Genomic DNA, 18,136 nt, shown 5'->3' with positions numbered 1-18,136 from the left:
GCTAACCTCTGGTTCTTGGTGAGTACTGGCCCCAGTTTGGGAGCCTCCCCCCCCCTCCTCTTTTGCTGGTTTTCTGACATTGCTGTCCGGCTCATTCTTGTAGGTCAGCATCAGAATGGAAGCTACTTTGCCCTCCGGTGGTCAGCCCGCCCCTAACAGGTATTTGGGGCTTCTTAGTGGGGCTGTGGGTTATAGGGGGTGGGGGTAGGAACTCAAGTGTTCCTAGCTTCCTGTCTGTTTTTTTCTGTTTTTTCTCTTGTTCACAGCCCTCCTCGTTCAGAGACTAGGCACTCTTCTCAAAGAAGTGAAAGACGCTCAAGCTCTCGCCACCGGCACTCTACAGGAAAGTCCCGTTCGGGCTCACATCATCAAAAATCATCTACTTCAGCCAGCCACGCACGGAGACCTGACAAAGCAGGTTGCAGAGGCTGTGGCGCTAGTGTCCCGGAGAGGAAGCTTTTCTGTGATAGATGTTTCTCCCAGGCTGCGGGAGAAAGGGATACTTCCGATCAGCGCATTGAGGCTTTGGTCAAGAGAGTGGTTAAGGACTCTTTGGCAGAGTTGGGTGTCAGTCGTTCTCAAGACACTGCAACGGCTTCCCCAAGCCCCTCCCCTGTAGCACTACAGGTACAGGAAGATTTCGAGTCAGCCCACACAAGCCATCAGTCGATGCTCTTGTCAGGTAGCGACTCTGAAGATGAGGATCCCTGCTTGGGTTTTGAATATACCTTGGTGCCTTCCCTGGTTAAAGCGGTCAGAGAGACCTTAAATTGGGAGGAGTCAGCTGTTCCCCCTCCCAAGCAGAAGAAGTACTTTAAACAGCTCAATAAGGAGCGTGTTAATTTTCCCTTCCTGGGAGAGTTGGGTGAAATCATCTTGGAGGAGTGGAAAAAGGTGGAACGTAAGAATTCCTTAGTATCCAAGATGGCTAAACTTTACCCCTTCAAAGAGGATGATGTGAAACATCTTGAGTCCCCTCCCCTAGTTGACGCAGCAGTCATGAGACTGGTCAAGCACGTGACCCTTCCCTTAGAGGATACGGTCTCATTTAAAGACCCGTTGGACCGAAGGATGGACTCTGATTTGAAGAGAATCTACCTTACAGCAGGTATGGCCTGTAAGCCAGTCCTGGCTTTGGCTGCTCTATCCAAGGCCATGGAGTCTTGGGCTGATGTGGTAGACGAATCGGTCAGATCTGTTTCGGAGGAGGTGGCCAGAAGCGCTCCAATCCAGGAGCTTAGGCTGGGCGCGTCGTTCCTTGGGGAGGCTTCCATAGACTTGATCCGTCTATTGGCAAGAGTTATGCTGTCCTCGGTCACAGCTAAGAGAGCTCTTTGGCTCCGCCCTTGGGTGGCGGATCCGGCATCAAAGCAAGTTTGGTGCCGTATTCCCTTTGAGGGGTCCTCCCTTTTCGGGAATAAACTGGACGAGGCCATAGCCCGGGCTACAGGCGGTAAGTCTGGGTTTCTTCCCCAGGATCGGCGCCAGTTCAACGTCAAGAAAGGACAGCCTACCAGAAAATTTGTGCCTGACCGGGCCAGGGAAGCTCGTTCTTATAGACCTGGTCGGGAGTTCAACCGGAACTGGAGATCCAGACAGTCTTCCAGGAAGACGACAAAGAATGTCTCCTCTGGGGACCGCGAGCCCACTAAGTCCTTTTGAAGGTGGGCCCGCTCAGACATGTCGGGTGGGTGCACGTCTACGCTCCTTCCGACATGTCTGGGCGGCTTCGATTCAGGACCCCTGGGCCGTCAGGACGGTGTCTTCAGGCCACAAGTGGGTCTTCAAGGAGAGGCCAGGCTCAAGGTTCCTGCCTACTGCCATACCATGTCTAGAAGAAAGGCGTCAGATTTTGTTTTCTTACGTCGAAGCTCTCATTGCTCAAGGGGCTGTCATCTCCGTTCCAGAGTCAGAGCGAGGCCAAGGAATATATTCTCCGCTCTTTCTGGTCCAAAAGAAGAACGGATCATGGAGACCAGTAATAGATTTGACCTTCTTGAACAAATTCATAAAAAAAGAAAGGTTCAAAATGGAGACCCTGTTGTCCATACAGCAGTCAGTCCAGCCGGCAGATTGGATGGTGTCCATCGACTTGAAAGACGCCTACTTTCATGTCCCTGTGGACGAAGATTTTCAAAGGTTTCTCCGGTTCGAAGTGGGAGGATTACATCTTCAGTTTATCTGTCTCCCATTCGGGCTCTCAACATCTCCACGGACCTTTTCAAAAATCTTATTGGCCGTGGTAGCCCTACTGAGATTGAAAGGTATCCGTCTTCACCACTATTTGGACGATCTACTCCTGTTGTCCCAAGACAGAGACCAACTATTAGTTCATCTGGAGCAGGTCGTGTCCACTCTCCAGAAGTTTGGTTGGTTACTCAACAAGGAGAAGAGTCACCTGATTCCAACTCAGTCCCTGATCTACTTGGGCGCTCTGTTCGACACAGAGAAGGCGACTATCTCTCTTCCAGAGGAAAAGATAGGGACTCTCCGAGACAGGATTCGCTTTGCCCTCTCATCCTCTCATCTTCAGGCACGTCAATGTCTGAAGGTGATCGGGACTATGGTCGCAGTAGTCCCCATGGTGAAGTGGGCCCTGTGGAGGATGAGACCCTTTCAGAAGGGATTCCTTCAGCAATGGGATACGTGGCATCTGGATCAACGCATCTTCCTAACCCCTTCAATGAGAGCGAGTCTTCCTTGGTGGCTATGCAGAGACCACCTGCTGAACTGCCACTCTCTGAAACCAGCTCCGTGGGTAGTGGTTACCTCGGACGCCAGCAACATAGGCTGGGGTGCCCACTGTCTGTCGGAGGTGGCACAGGGCAGGTGGGAGTTTTCCACTCGAGGAATAGTATCCAACATACTAGAACTCCGAGCAGCATTCCAAGCTCTTCGAGCATTTGCTCACCTGACAAAAGACCAACCTGTCATGCTGCGCCTGGACAACACCTCAGCAGTGGCATACATCAGGAAACAAGGGGGTACACGCAGCTGGTCCCTATTGAGGGAAGTGGAGCCGATTATGTCCTGGGCACAGAAAAATCTCTCGAATCTTTCAGCGGTTTATGTTCCAGGAGTCCAGAATGTCAAAGCAGACTTCTTGTCCAGAGTGGATCTGGACAACAACGAGTGGTCCCTTCACAAGGAAACGTTCGACTGGATCCTAACATTGGGGTTTTCTCCAGAGGTAGATCTCTTCGCCTCGATCCACAAGCATCAGGGATAGATGCACTCTCGGATCAGTGGAGATTCCACAGGGCATACGCCTTCCCACCAATTCCGATTGTGTTGCAGTTCCTTCGGAGACTCAGGTCGGAGCCAGTGGAGGTAGTGGCGGTGATTCCCTTCTGGCCGAACAGGCCATGGTTTCCCCTTCTGACGCTACTCAGTGTCCAAGATCCAATCCCGCTACCCTTCAGACCGGACCTGTTGTCCCAGGGGTCTGTACTCCATCCATGCCCAGACCGTTTACATCTCAAGGTCTGGATGTTGAGAGGAGGAGGTTACAGGCTTTAGGCTGTCCAGAAACGGCAATCTCGACACTACTTAGTGCTAGAAGAAGCTCAACGAACAGGGTGTATCAGAGAATCTGGGAAAAATTTTCTGCACAACTGAATACAAGGCCTGATCCTCAATCTTCAATTAAGATCCAGGATGTATTGAGCTTTCTCCAATCAGGACTGGATTTGCCTCTATCAGTGAGTTCGCTCAGAGTCCAGGTCTCGGCTATTTCTGCTTTTACAGGGATCTCCTGGGCCACTCATGCCCTAATTCGTCAGTTCTTCCAAGGGGCAGTGAGAATCAGACCTCAGAGAAAACCCAGGTTTCCCAAGTGGGATCTGCCACTAGTTCTGGATTTCCTGGCGAGTCAAATTCAAGACATGTTTGATTCTTTGACCATAAGAGAGCTTACACTGATAACAGTGTTTCTGGTGGCTATAACCTCAGCAAAAAGAGTGTCGGAAATTGGGTCCTTTGGGACACAAGAGCCTTTCTTAACCTTTTTTCCTGACAGAGTGGTGCTCATCCCCATGCTGGATGCGAGACCAAAAAGGACCTCTGTCTTCCATGAAAACATAGAAACAGTATTACCAACCTTTAGACAGGAAGAGGAAGAATCTTCGGTTCATCCGCTGGATGTTGGAGAGTGTATTAAGAGATATTTAAATGCCACTTCCTCTTTCAGAAAATCAGAACATCTTTTCGTTACCTTTTATGGAAAAAACAAAGGTTCAAGAGCCTCGACGAGATCCATTTCCTCTTGGATCATCCAGACCATCCAGTGGGCTTATAGGGCTAAGGGCTTGACCCCTCCAGCAGTAGTTACAGCTCATTCGACGCGGAGCATCTCTACCTCCTGGGCAGTATCCAGACATGTGGCTCCTGAAGTCATTTGCAGAGCAGCATCGTGGTCCTCTATTAACACTTTCTTATCCCATTACTGTGTTGAGCCAGCGGCTCTTTCTTCTGTGAATTTTGGTTTGCAAGTCCTGTCTGTTTGACAAAATGCATTAAAACTTTTCTGTTCAGCACCTGCCCACCCTGTGTGTACGGCGAGTTATTTCCCGATACGTATGCTGCCATGGAGTCTGTCAGGAAAACGGAAAATTTATATCAAATACTTACCGTAATTTTCCTTTCCTGATGGACTCCATGGCAGCAGGAGTTCCCTCCCGGATTTCTGTGGAGGATAGTTACAGAACACGTGTGCTGAACAGGAGCAAAGATTTATGGGAGTGAGGTCCTATGGGTAGGTTTGGAGGCGGGGCCAAACCCGATACGTATGCTGCCATGGAGTCCATCAGGAAAGGAAAATTACGGTAAGTATTTGATATAAATTTTCCGTTATTTTGACCATTAAAGTCTTCCTTTTTTTCAGTTATATTTAAGCTTGATGCGCATTTCTCTTTGTAACATCTTCCCTCAGGGCTCAGAATACAGAGTCTGACCCCAGCTTTTTAAAATATCCTGGTTGAACAAAATGTAACAAGCCTTGTATGTTTGGCTAAACATTTTCTTATTCTGACAGCGACTGAGCTCTGCTATTTGAAGTCTGTAAGCTGGACATAGATAATGGTTCATCTTGAGACCACTGTCATTCTTGTCAATAAACCGGCCTGGGGGAACGCTCAACAAAGCCACCTTTTTTGAATCACCATTTTTCTGTCTTGGCGAGACATCTGTAAACCTCCGGTCGGGGAGGTCACTTTGTTTTATTCTGATGTGGCTCCGTGATAGCATCGAGCCTGCAAAAAATATATATAAATATATCTATATAGAAAAACATTTGACAGAGCAACAATGCGGATTCATTCTTATCTTATTTACTGAATTCTCCGTAGCTTAACACTTCTTTTTTTTTCCTTTGAAAGGGTTTTTTATCTCCTCTTTTTTTTTTTTTTTTTTATATGAAATCAACATTTTAGAAATATGTTTAATCCAGTTCTTTAAAGATCTACACGGGAAGATAATTTTTACTGTTTTACCCTCTTTCAATAGCCTAGGCGGCATTTCTGTAATCAGTCCTGAACTTGGGCAAAGGGCAGCTCAGCCTCCATGTAGCCCCACAGCCTGACATCATCTACTCTGATATGGAGAGAATACAACTGTACACAGCAAATTGAACGCCTGTGTACATAAGTCTTTATAGGGTACAAATAAAAATTTTAACTATGGCCATGCATTGCAATGAAAAATGGACCCTTTGCCTTGAACATCTCCTGAAAAAAATAGATGTGCTCATCGTGTGCCTAGGCACTCCTAGGCCTTGAGCCTCACAGCAGTGCATGTGTAATGAGATTATTTAGAAATATTTGAACTGCTTCTGATACTGCTTGAATATTCCCCCATCAGGCAGTTCTAATATAAAGAAGCAAGGCCCTGCTCATCTGCCAAGATGGTCATCTCCCTACAGAGTATCAAGCAAGAGATTTGAGAATTAAAAGAGCAAAGGCTTAATTGCACAAGCTGAAGTTAGAAATGGATTGGCTACCATCAGTGGCGGCCCGTCCATTGGGGGCCCCCCTATCCATGCGTCCGGCCCCCTAATATACATGCAGGACGCCAGACACATGGATTCCAATGGGTTTTTTTTTTTAAGCTTGTGATTAGAGCCAGAGGCTCTAATAGGCTTCAAAAAAGGGTGGGCTTGGGGCGCAGAGCACTGCTCCCTGATCCCACCCAGTTGTGTGACAATAACGAATAAATATTTGCTATTGCCACACTGATTCTCCTCCTGGCCAATCAGGAAGCAGGTCCTGAGACCCATTTCCCGATTGGCCGAAAGGAGAGGCCATGCTATTTGCTGAGGAGGAGGAGGAAGGAGGAGATGCAGAGGAAGCCCACAGAGGAGACTGAGGGGGAAGCTGCTGCCGCCGCTGCTGCCTGCCCAGGGTGAGTGAACCGGTCACCGGGGGGGTTAGGTGCGCGGGCTGGAGCTGGTGTGGTCCGGGGGGGTATGGTGTGGTCCATCTGACTCCCCCCGCCCCCCCCCCCTCAGTCCATGGAGCACCAGCCACCACTGGCTACTATGCACAACCTTACCAGATTTTCCACTCTCCAGTATTAGTAAATCAACCCCATAGGCTTCCTAGATGTACAAGGACAGGACACGCATGGAAGATAGCTCTCCACTAAATTAAGGATACTATGTAAAAGTGACACACCTGTATGGATGTATATCCATCTAATACTGGGGGATTTATGCTGATATGCTCCATCCTTTCTTGGTGCTCATACATGAGCAAATGAGACCCTTGGTCTGCTGAAGGCTGCCATTTGGCCCCCTTTTTGTGGCCCCCGTATATCAGCTACTCTTGGGTATCAGAATGAGGACCCTTGGTTGTGTAGATAGAGGATAGGTTTTGTGGATGTATGCCCGGATATTGACACTCCCTGAATGGATCCACAGACATAGCTCTGTTGAAGGTCTCAAATGACATTTCTAAATAAAGTTATACTTAAAGTTTGGTCTTGATAAAGCTAAGGTTTGCAAAATGCATCGACTTACTGGCTGTAATATCATCTACCACTGGAACTACTTCACCTCATGGGGTCATCGTACGGTGCATAAGATCACCTATACCTCCGTATTAGAAGAGGGTGCCTTTTGTTCTAGTGTCCTTTATATCCTGTTGCATGTTGTTTTTATATTGTAATGTATGTGATATATGTCATGCATGCTTGTTCTAGATGTTATGTGTTTTATATCACACAGATGTGTTTTGTCTTTTTTATACTATGTGAATAAAATTTACAATTTTTATATTATTTCATTGCCAGTAAAGTCCGACCAGGTAGGCAGAACTGGGGTTCTGCAAAATTTTGTGTAGATGTACAAGACATCATGGCCCAAAAGGGCATTATGTATATTGGAAAGCAAAATATGGTACATAAAACAGTGAGAGCTGTATTCTAACCAGAAGGTCAACGTATTACATAGGAAGGGATGGATGAATGTTTTTTATTCAAAAATTAGTTTTTGATTGCTTTAATCAGATCCAACACATTTTGGGAATATAATATATCCCTTCATCAGGGCTTTAAAAGAGAAGTATGGGTTTTTTATTTTTTTTTTAATTTTAGAATCATACCTACCTCGGTGGATGCAGCATCGGTCTGATGCTACATCTGTCCCCGGCTGGCTCTAAGACAGAAAACCGAGCGATCAAACGCTGCCAATCACTCGGTTCTCACAGCTCTCTGAGGAGAGAGCTGGTGACTGTCAATGACCACTGTCTGCTTTGCCCCCCTCCCCTCATTCACTGGAGCACTGAGCTGTGGAGGGGGTGGGAGCGGCCAACTAAAGCTCTCAGCAGCTCACTGAGAGGCTAAGGTGGGTGCCGGTCCAGGCATGTGTTCACCGAGCCTGGACCATCTCTGTGATGTTAGCTGTTGGCTGAAAACGAGCCACAGTGGTGCAGAATGAACTGCACTCCTATGATCTACAGGAGAAGTACACCCAAACAAGCTTTTGGCTGTACTTCTCCTTTAAACAAATTATATAAATAAAAAATAAGAATAAATGTAATGTATAAAAATAAAAGAGTTATTCAAGAGGTGCTTAGAAATTCAGTATTTAAAGAGCCAATGGTTAAGAATGTTCATCCAATCCTAAGAGTTCACTAGCTCCTTAAAGCCTAGTACCTCCATTTCCTGAAAAAAAAAAAAAGATCCAAAAATGAACAGCGAAGAGCATGCTAGTCAAAAATTCAATTTATTTCCAGGGCTGTGAAACAGAAAAATGCAAATATGGGGTTTCATACACAAAAAAACAATTCCACCTGGTGATTGTACCTTTCTGGGTCCTCTTAAAGTGACACTTAACTCATAACAACTTGATAAAAAAAAATAATGTTTAGCAAGGAACATATATTCCACATTAATATTTATGCTGCCAAAATGAGCGTGTGCTGTAAATTGCCTCCAGCATTGTTCCTGCTTCTTCTTGCTGGAGGCTACCATTTTGCTGAAGCCCAGAGTCCCTGAACAGCAGTAAATATTTAGGCTGTCAGCAGATAAGCCTCTATGGCTCTGATTTTCTGCTCAGTGCCTAAAAATACAGAGCAACTGAGCATGTGCAGAGCAGGGTGAGACAATGTATTACTGGATTTTAAACAGTATAAGCACTTATTTTTAATGTTTTACATAACTATACCTGAAAACGGGGCCAGCCGGAAGTGATCTAGCTGGACTTCATTTTCTGACTATAGTTCCACATTAACCACATGCAATATCCAAACTCCAATGAAGTAAAGGTGTTTTGAGATCCCGAAATGTGTTGGGCGTTTTGTTTTAAGGAAATACCAGAATAATAAAGTTTCTATGGACTCATTTGGTATTGATCTAGGCCTTTTTTTACTGTTCAAATTTGGATACATAAAAAGGTGACAAGGTGTATTATATGAGTTTATTAAATTCTTGTTTACAACTTTGCTCCTACGGACTGGGGTAACGTGTTCTCTTTTTTTCTATGCTCTACAGTGTGGATCCAGGCATGGTAAATCAGTAAAGATCAGCAGCAGGAAGACTATAGACAATACTGGCAACTAGTCCTTTGACCTCTTCTGGCCTTTTGTTTGATCACACCTTCCACAGTTCAGGTCTGCTTTAAAGCGGTATTAAACCCAAACACATTGATGGCTGTGTGTTTTCTTTCTTTCTTTCTTCCTCTTTCTTTCTTTCTTTCTTTCTTTCTTTCTTTCTTTCTTTCTTTCTTTCTTTCCTTCTTTCCTCCTTTTCTCTCTCTTTCTTTCTTTCTTTCTTTCTTTCTTTCTTTCTTTCTTTCTTTCTTTCTTTCTTTCTTTCTTCCTTTCTTCCTTTCTTTCTTTCTTTCTTTCTTTCTTTCTTTCTTTCTTTCTTTATTTCTTTTTCTTTCCATCTTTTCTCTTTCTTTTTTTTCTTTCTTTCTTTTTCTTTCTTTTCTTTCCATCTTTTCTCTTTCTTTCTTTCTTTCTTTCTTTCTTTCTTTCTTTCTTTCTTTCTTTCTTTCTTTCTTTCTTTCTTTCTTTCTTTCTTTCTCTTTCTTTCTTTCTTTCTTTTTCTTTCTTTTCTTTCCATCTTTTCTCTTTCTTTCTTTCTTTCTTTCTTTCTTTCTTTCTTTCTTTCTTTCTTTCTTTCTTTATTTCTTTTTCTTTCCATCTTTTCTCTTTCTTTTTTTTCTTTCTTTCTTTTTCTTTCTTTTCTTTCCATCTTTTCTCTTTCTTTCTTTCTTTCTTTCTTTTTCTTTCTTTTCTTTCCATCTTTTCTCTTTCTTTCTTTCTTTCTTTCTTTCTTTCTTTCTTTCTTTCTTTCTTTCTTTCTTTCTTTCTTTCTTTATTTCTTTTTCTTTCCATCTTTTCTCTTTCTTTTTTTTCTTTCTTTCTTTTTCTTTCTTTTTCTTTCCATCTTTTCTCTTTCTTTTTTTTCTTTCTTTCTTTTTCTTTCTTTTCTTTCCATCTTTTCTCTTTCTTTCTTTCTTTCTTTCTTTCTTTCTTTCTTTCTTTCTTTCTTTCTTTCTTTCTTTCTTTCTTTCTTTCTTTCTTTATTTCTTTTTCTTTCCATCTTTTCTCTTTCTTTTTTTTCTTTCTTTCTTTTTCTTTCTTTTCTTTCCATCTTTTCTCTTTCTTTCTTTCTTTCTTTCTTTCTTTCTTTCTTTCTTTCTTTCTTTCTTTCTTTCTTTCTTTCTTTCTTTCTTTCTTTCTTTCTTTCTTTCTTTCTTTCTTTCTTTCTTTCTTTCTTTCTTTCTTTCTTTCTTTCTTTCTTTCTTTCTTTCTTTCTCTTTCTTTCTTTCTTTCTTTCTTTCTTTCTTTCTTTCTTTTTCTTTCTTTCTTTCTTTCTTTCTTTCTTTCTTTCTTTCTTTCTTTCTTTCTTTCTTTCTTTCTTTCCTTCTTTCCTTCTTTCCTTCTTTTCTCTCCCTTTCTTTCTTTCTTTCTTTCTTTCTTTCTTTCTTTCTTTCTTTCTTTCTTTCTTTCTTTCTTTCTTTCTTTCTTTCTTTCTTTCTTTCTTTCCTTCTTTCCTTCTTTCTTTCTTTCTTTCTTTCTTTCTTTCTTTCTTTCTTTCTTTCTTTCTTTCTTTCTTTCTTTCTTTCTTTCTTTCTTTCTTTCTTTCTTTCTTTCTTTCTTTCTTTCTTTCTTTCTTTCTTTCTTTCTTTCTTTCTTTCTCTTTCTTTCTTTCTTTCTTTTCCCTTATTTTCACCTGGTAATCCAGTAACACATTTACAATCTGGAAGTGTTAGATGAACCAAATTTACATGAATTTGACTAACAGATTACGGCCAGACTCCAGCTAAGCTGGACAGGTTGTTTTGGTAAAGGAATTTCACCAGGGGTAAAATGGGCTAAAAGGGAAACTAATGCCACAACATCTAAGAATTGGGAAACTGAAATGTAATACATTTTTGGTTTTAGGTTTAATACCGCTTTAGGTCTGTGATTCCTTTTTTTAAAGCAGGTTAGAAAATTACAGCAAAACCCATGAGTGGATACTAGGGGCAACGCCATTACAATTTCATTGTTTCAGTTTTTCAAGCAAATATTTTTCCTTTAGTTAAAATAATTTATCATTGTTCCATTTCTCAAAGATGTAACGGTAATTGATGTTGACACCCATTAAATGCATATTGAGATAACAGGACATAACATTTTCTGAGAACAAAATGGAGTCTAATGGTCTAGCCTGTGTACGGAATATACATACACCATACACTAACACAATTTGGCATCATTAAATGCATTAAAGGTTCACAGATCTATAGTCTCACATGTCCAGTATTTACATACCGCGTGCTCAGAGCTTGAAAAGGAGATGTGATCTGTTGCCAAAAGGCATCAGGAATCAAATTCAATTGTTAGTATTTCAAAGATTTTCCTGTTTATTTCTGTAAATGTTGGAAATAAACAATGTCAGTTCAAAGTAAACTCCAAAGTCTACGTCCTCCATCGAGATGGTTTTGCTGTAAAGTTCTTAGCGTTGTTGAAAACATCACTTTTTGGGCCAAACCTTTGTGGGGACTGGAGGCATGTGTAAAAAATCAAACAACTGCCCAACTCGCTAAGATCCGCAGAAATGTCACATTTACATTAGGATCCTGAAATTATTTCTGAAGACCAGGTTGGCTGACAGGAAAATATGCTGCTGCAATTGGAAACATCAGGTCTGAAAAAGGATTCCATAAAAATGATTTGATATAAAAGTGGATGGCAGTAAATTGTTGTATATGTTGTTCCAAGTGAAGAAAGGTTTCCATTATTTCTGTTTTTATTTTTTTTGATTTTCCTAGATTAGGGCTTCAGAAAAAAGGACCATCAAACTGCCTTGGAAGCTAGCAGACAAATTTTTAGGCCTATATTAGGCGTAGTATGTATAGAGAAGAAAACTACACTGGCTGGAATTACATTTGGCTTGGATCAGTAATGCGTGTCTCCAACAACCCTAAACCAGCCTTTCTCAATCTCAGGAACCCTTGAAATATTTCTCAGGTCTATGAGAACCCCTTTTAAAACTTATCAGGGTCAGTGGGAAAAATGCACCCTCCATACAGTGGTGGTCAGTGGGAAGAATGCCGTTACAGTGGTGGTATGAATGCCATCCTTGAAGACAGCTAAAAAGATCGTCGGTATCATGCTACTGGCTCTTTCAACTGCCATTGGCCTCAGAGCAGACACCAAAAACTGGGAGGTCAATCAGCTCTAAGAAACCCTACCAACCTCTGAAAGAAATTTGCAGGAGTTTGGAATTTTGCTGAATTTTCACACTGACCATAGAACTATGTTAGCCCAGAGTAACCTTGGTACAAGTTTTCTGTTTAAAAGTATCTAAGCCAAAAAACAAATTAGATATATATTAAATTATATTCAGTGATCACTGCATGAAAGATTACATGTGAGTGGCCATGATTAGATGAGGGAGCCTGCAGCTGTCCCACAACTAATCGCGGAACCCATGCTGGGGTTCTCATATCTAATCAGAGGCATACTGGTGAGAGGACGCACTGAACACCTTTGCTGCCAATGTGCTATATGCTTAGTATCCAGTGCAGCCCTGTGCCTTTAAGGAGGGGTGGGCTCCCTCCAGGCTTACCTTCCCTCTATTTTTCCCTTATTATGCATGTGCTTCCATTGTAGAGCCTCTCAAAAATGTATAGAACTGCAGGGGTGCCGTGAAGGCCGTGGCTCTGCAGCTTACAGATATATTTGCAAATGTGTGCAAATTAAACCCCTATTTTTAACCCAAACTGTTAGACAGGATAATTGAGTTGTTTGCAGGCTGGTTGGTGAGATGAGCTGGAACCTTTTTTTTGGTTTTGTTTGACATGCGTCCCCCTTCCATGGGCTATTGCTGCGAAGACCAAATATAGGTGGGGGCAGTGGCCATTTGTTTGTACTGTTGGAATGCTAGTGAGGGGACACACTGGACACCTTTGCTGCCATTATGCTATGTGCCGGGTGTCCAGTGCTCCCCTGTGGGCTCTCTTCAGGCTTACCTGCCCTCTATCTATCCTTTTTAATGCAGTTACTTCCACTGTGGAGGTTTTTAAAAATGTATAGAGTTAGGATTGCAGATAATACTGGGGTTTTATGAAGTGGCTCTGCAGCTTAACCACTTAAGTCCCGGAAGATTTTACCCCCTTCCTGACCAGGGCCTATTTTGCGATTCGGCACTGCGTGACTTTAACGGACAATTGCGTGGTCATGCGACGCTGTACCCAAACGAAATTGACGTCCTTTTTTCCCACAAACAGAGCTTTCTTTTGGTGGTATTTGATCACCTGTGCGATTTTTTGATCATGCGCCATAAACAAAAAAAGAGCGTAAATTTTGAAAAAATAACAATATTTTTTATATGAAATTCCCCCCCCCCCCCCAAAAAAAATGTAAAAATCTAAATTTTTTTACATTTTCGGCCAATTTGTTTTATGCTACATATGTTTGGTAAAAAAAATCGCAAAAAGCGTATTTTGATTGGTTTGCGCAAATGTTATCGCGTTTACTAACAAAGGGAAAGATTTTTGTTATTTTTGTTGTTTTTTTTTAATGCGTAATGGCGGCGATCTGCGATTTTTTTTGCGGTACTGCGACATTGCGGCGGACATATCGGACCCTTGACTGACATTTTTTACCTTTTTGGGGTTACCAGTGAGATTTCTACAGTAATCAGTGCTATACATATGCACTGTTACTGTAAAATTACACTGGCAGTGAAGGGGTTAACTTTTTTGAGAGGGAGGGGTGGTGTGTGTCCCTAGGGGCGTGATTCTAACTGTGATTGGCTGTGGCTTGAGGTGTAGGAACAGTGATCAATGGTCCTACATAGTAGAACCGTATGATCACTGTTTCTACACAGGGGAGAATGACAGGCGGCTTGTTTACATCAGCCGCCTGCCTTTCTCCCTCTGCACCGACGATTGCCGAGTGACCACACGCCACACGGTCACACGCGCGGGGGGGTCCGTGACCGCGCGGGAGCGCGCCTCCGGGGGCACGCGCTTGCTCCCTAGACCCTTACAGGCTAGCGACGTAGTACTACGTCGCTCTGCCTGTGAGGGGCTGACCGCCGCAGTAAATAGTCGTGCGGCGGTCGGCAAGCGGTTAAACATGTATTTAACGCAAACTGTTAGACACGACAATTTGGTTGTTTGCAGGCTGGTTGGTGAGTTGAGCTGGGAATTTGCTTTGGTTTTGTTTAAAATGCCTCGCCTTTCCATATGTTCCTTGCTGCGAAGGCTAGTTATAGGTGGGGGCAGTGGCCATTTGTTTGTATTGTTGCATGTTCAGCCTATGTTTTTTTATCTATACACCCGCAACATATTCTTACAGTAGTTTTTGTTACATACGATTTTGGGGATGTATGCACACTTTTGAGCTTCAAGTCATACTTGACATATTCTATGTTAAGTAAGCGAACTTTGCATACTGATACAATTTCAAATTTTCCTATGCAGTGGGGCTGGGCCCACACTGCATGGGTCAACTGCATGTTTTGTCTAGGTGTGAGAATAAAGCTTATAATGGCCTAGTCTTTCATTCCACTGGAAAATGGTGCTTCCCCATGGTCCAGCGGTGGACTGTTCCTGGTCTATAGAGCCTTTTTTGCACTTGATGATGTCAGGAACAGTCCACAACTGAAGACCGCTAGAGCGCAGTGGTACTGCACTGGTCTTGTGCTAGGAGGATCAGAGAATTTGGTAAAGAAATCTCCTTTCTCCTCTCCCTTAGACAAAAACAAGTAGTTAACCCGTGCAGTGCGAACACAGCCCCACTGCCTGGGAAAACTTTTTTTATGCCCCGGGTCGGGCTTTAAAGCTGAACTTCAGACACATTGTCTTGTAGTTAAATATGTTTCTCAATAGCCACAAAGATTATAAATCCACTTTCTGTGTATCAAATGTATTTTCAAACCCAGGTTTTAGAATCAGCAGGCTCACCCACTACAGGCTAATTGCAGAAAATGACAAGAACAGTTACCCTGCAAAAGGTGAGAGAGCAGCAGTGACCGGTCTTTATTTCAGATAGTCCAGCACAGAGGCAAAACTTCAAGCCTCTTGTGTTTAGACAGCTTTGCTTATTCCGCAGTTCAGCTTTAACACCTTTCTGCCCAGCCTGGCATCCCTTTAACTGGGCCTGATCTGCACAATCAAAATCACAGTGACCATTGGGATTGGCTGTCACAGTGGTCACATAATCGGGAACAATCCTGCTGGCTCCCGATCTTTACTAAAATACAGGAGCTGTCATTGACAGTGTGGTCATCTCTGTTGAAGCCCACCATTTCTGTTGGATATGCTTTTTGTGAATGGCAACAGGTTAATACCTGCAGTATGCACACCTAGGGCAAGTTTGCTCAAAAGCCAGTTAATCTACAAGTATGTTTTTGAGCTGAGGGAGAAAACTAAAGAACATATAAACTCCATGCAGGCAACATCCTTGATAGAAAAACCAGGACCACAGCTCTGCAACTCAAGAATGCTAACAACTCAACCACTGCGCTGCCCAACTCAATAAATCCATACCAATGCTAGATCTATGGCACATTTGCATCCTCCGTGAACTGTTTCGCAATTTGCTTAAATACAGGCCTTTGCCCCTATCGTTGATCCAAATTGACCTATTTGTATATTTGATTCTTTCTCCCAGTACAGTTCACTCAACCTTGACAGATTTAATACATTGTAATTATTATTTTGGGAGATAATATCACAGACAATGTTCCTTCAGGCTACATATTATTAAGCCTGTTATGTACTGTTACTAAAGAGGAAATACCAATTATCATATCATTTAGTGGAGCAAAATATTATCCTCCTTTTTATGAGTAACTACTTCCTTGAAGTTTATTCGAGTGTTTCTAACCATTTAATGTAATATTGCTTCTTCGAGGTATCCATTACACTGATCCATCCAGCCGGAGATTGCTTGTGTCTCCATCATGTCTTGCAAGAATATTCTCATCATTCTCCTTGCTCTTTATTTTGTATCATTTAAGTGACTTGGACGGGATTCAGACCGTGCTTGAAGAAGGTCACAGATGAAGGAAAGAGTTTTGCGGCTCTTGAAGTTTAAAAAAAAAAACGTCTCAGAGCAAAAAGTAATGTTAACACCGAGGTTGTAACATTAATCCTGAGGTTGTAATTTGGCGGCGACCTGAAAAAAAAAATATGGAACTTGTAGAGGAGAAAAAAAAAAAGAGGGCGAATTAGATTCTTAATTTAGTGTAAAAAAATTGGTTGGATTCATAAATAATTTGATGAATTGCACATTAGAGGAGCCGAAGAGGGAATAATTAATTGAAAAACTTCAGGAAATTGTAGTTTCTTTAATTAAATCTGTTTTTATGGCACTGTCCGTAGATTCAGAAAGATGGAGGGTGTGGGGGAATTTCTGAGCAATCCCAACAGTAATGTTCACAATTGAGGCTTAGAGGCAAAATTTGTAAGGGGATCTTTCAGTCAGAAAAGAGCCCTCAGACATGCAGCAGTTCACTAATTAGGTCAAGGAGTATTTTCGCAGCCTGTCAGTTATCGGCTAGCTGCATTGGAATGGTACAAAACTCACTCAGCAAATCGTCATTTTGAATAATTATCTACCTAGTTTGGGATCTTTTGATTCCTTGTAGCTATCAGGCTTAAGGTGAAGGTGCTTAATATTTTAATTTTGCTGCTGATTACTCACTGATAGCATAAGCGCCGGTTCACATACACGCGACGCTACTTCCCGGGGCGACCTTCCTCGGAGCGGCCGCCACAGACTTCATAACATTGAAGTCTATGGCGGTCGCCTCCTGGTCGCCCCAAAGAAGCTCCGGACCCTTTTTCTAAGTCGGAGGGATTTGTTTCGCTCCTATTAGAACGGGTCCGCAGCTTCCCTATGGGAGGCAACCTGTGAGGCGACCAGGTCGCCTCACAGGTCGCCTTAGTGTGAACGGGGGCTAAAGGGGTGAGGGATGTATACATTGGTTCACTTAGCTCTATAACAATATATCAGGTTTAAAGCAGAACTCCAAGAATTATCTTTATTGCCAGCTTGGCATGATGTAATTATCCATATGTTATTATTTTTATTATTGTTATACAGGATTTATATAGCGCCAACAGTTTGTGCAACACTTTACAATATTAGGAGGGACAATACAACACAAGAGGGTTAGGAGGGCCCTGTGCCTGTGAGCTTACAATCTAATAGGGAGGGGTTTGTGGAACAACAGGTAATAACTGATGGGAGAAATAGAAGATTTAGCTAATAGCTGAAGGCAGGATAGGCTTCCCCGAAGAGATGAGTGTTCAGGGATCGCCAAAAAGTGGCCAGAGTAAGAGATAGCTGGACATATTGGGGTAGTGAGTTCCAGAGGATGGGAGAGGCCCTGGAGAAGTTCTGGAGACAACCAAGTTAAAAAGCAGGAGGTCTTGGGAGGAGCAGAGAGGGCAATTTGGGTGATATTTGGAGACAAGATTGGTGATATAGCTCAGGGCAGAGTTGTAAGTGGCTTTGTATTGTTAGTGTTTTGCATTTTATACCTTGGGCAATGGGGAGCCAGTGGAGGGATTGGCAGAGATGGGTGGCACTGGCAGACACTGAACAGTTGGAAAGGTGGATAAGTTTGGCAACAGCATTCATAATAGACTGAAGAGGAAATAGCTTGCGGAGAAGTAGGCCAATGAGAAGGGAGTTGCAATAGTCAAGGCGAGAGATAACAAGGGAGTGAATAAGCTGCTTAGTGGTTTCTACAGTTAAAGAGGGGTGTATTTTGGAGATTTATGAAGGTGAAGTCTGCAAGATTTGGACAGTGATTGGATTTGGGGCTGAAATGACACAACATAGTCTAGGATTACACCCAGCACCCTGGCATGAGTGGAGGGACTGATGGTTGTATTATCTTGATGGAGAATTCAGGGGAGGGGGCATGGGCAGGAGGAAATATTATGAGCTCAGTCTTCTAGCTTGAGGTCTGCTGGGGATGATGAGAACCACTGTAGTAGCCACACTACATACAGTGATAGACACAATATTCCAAATCCTGCTGGAGCAGCTTTCCCTATGCACACTGAACACAGTGGGTTACTCATTCGGCATTGACGACATTCAGAGAACACTTTGTATTTTGTTTAATGAATACACATGTTCCCTCATGGCAGGAGGGTAGATTGTGATGTAGGTTCTGT

The sequence above is a fragment of the Pelophylax lessonae genome, assembly GCF_965119305.1.
Source record: "Pelophylax lessonae genome assembly, chromosome: 6".
NCBI classification, from domain to species: domain Eukaryota; kingdom Metazoa; phylum Chordata; class Amphibia; order Anura; family Ranidae; genus Pelophylax; species Pelophylax lessonae.
This window is presented reverse-complemented; position numbering follows the sequence as displayed.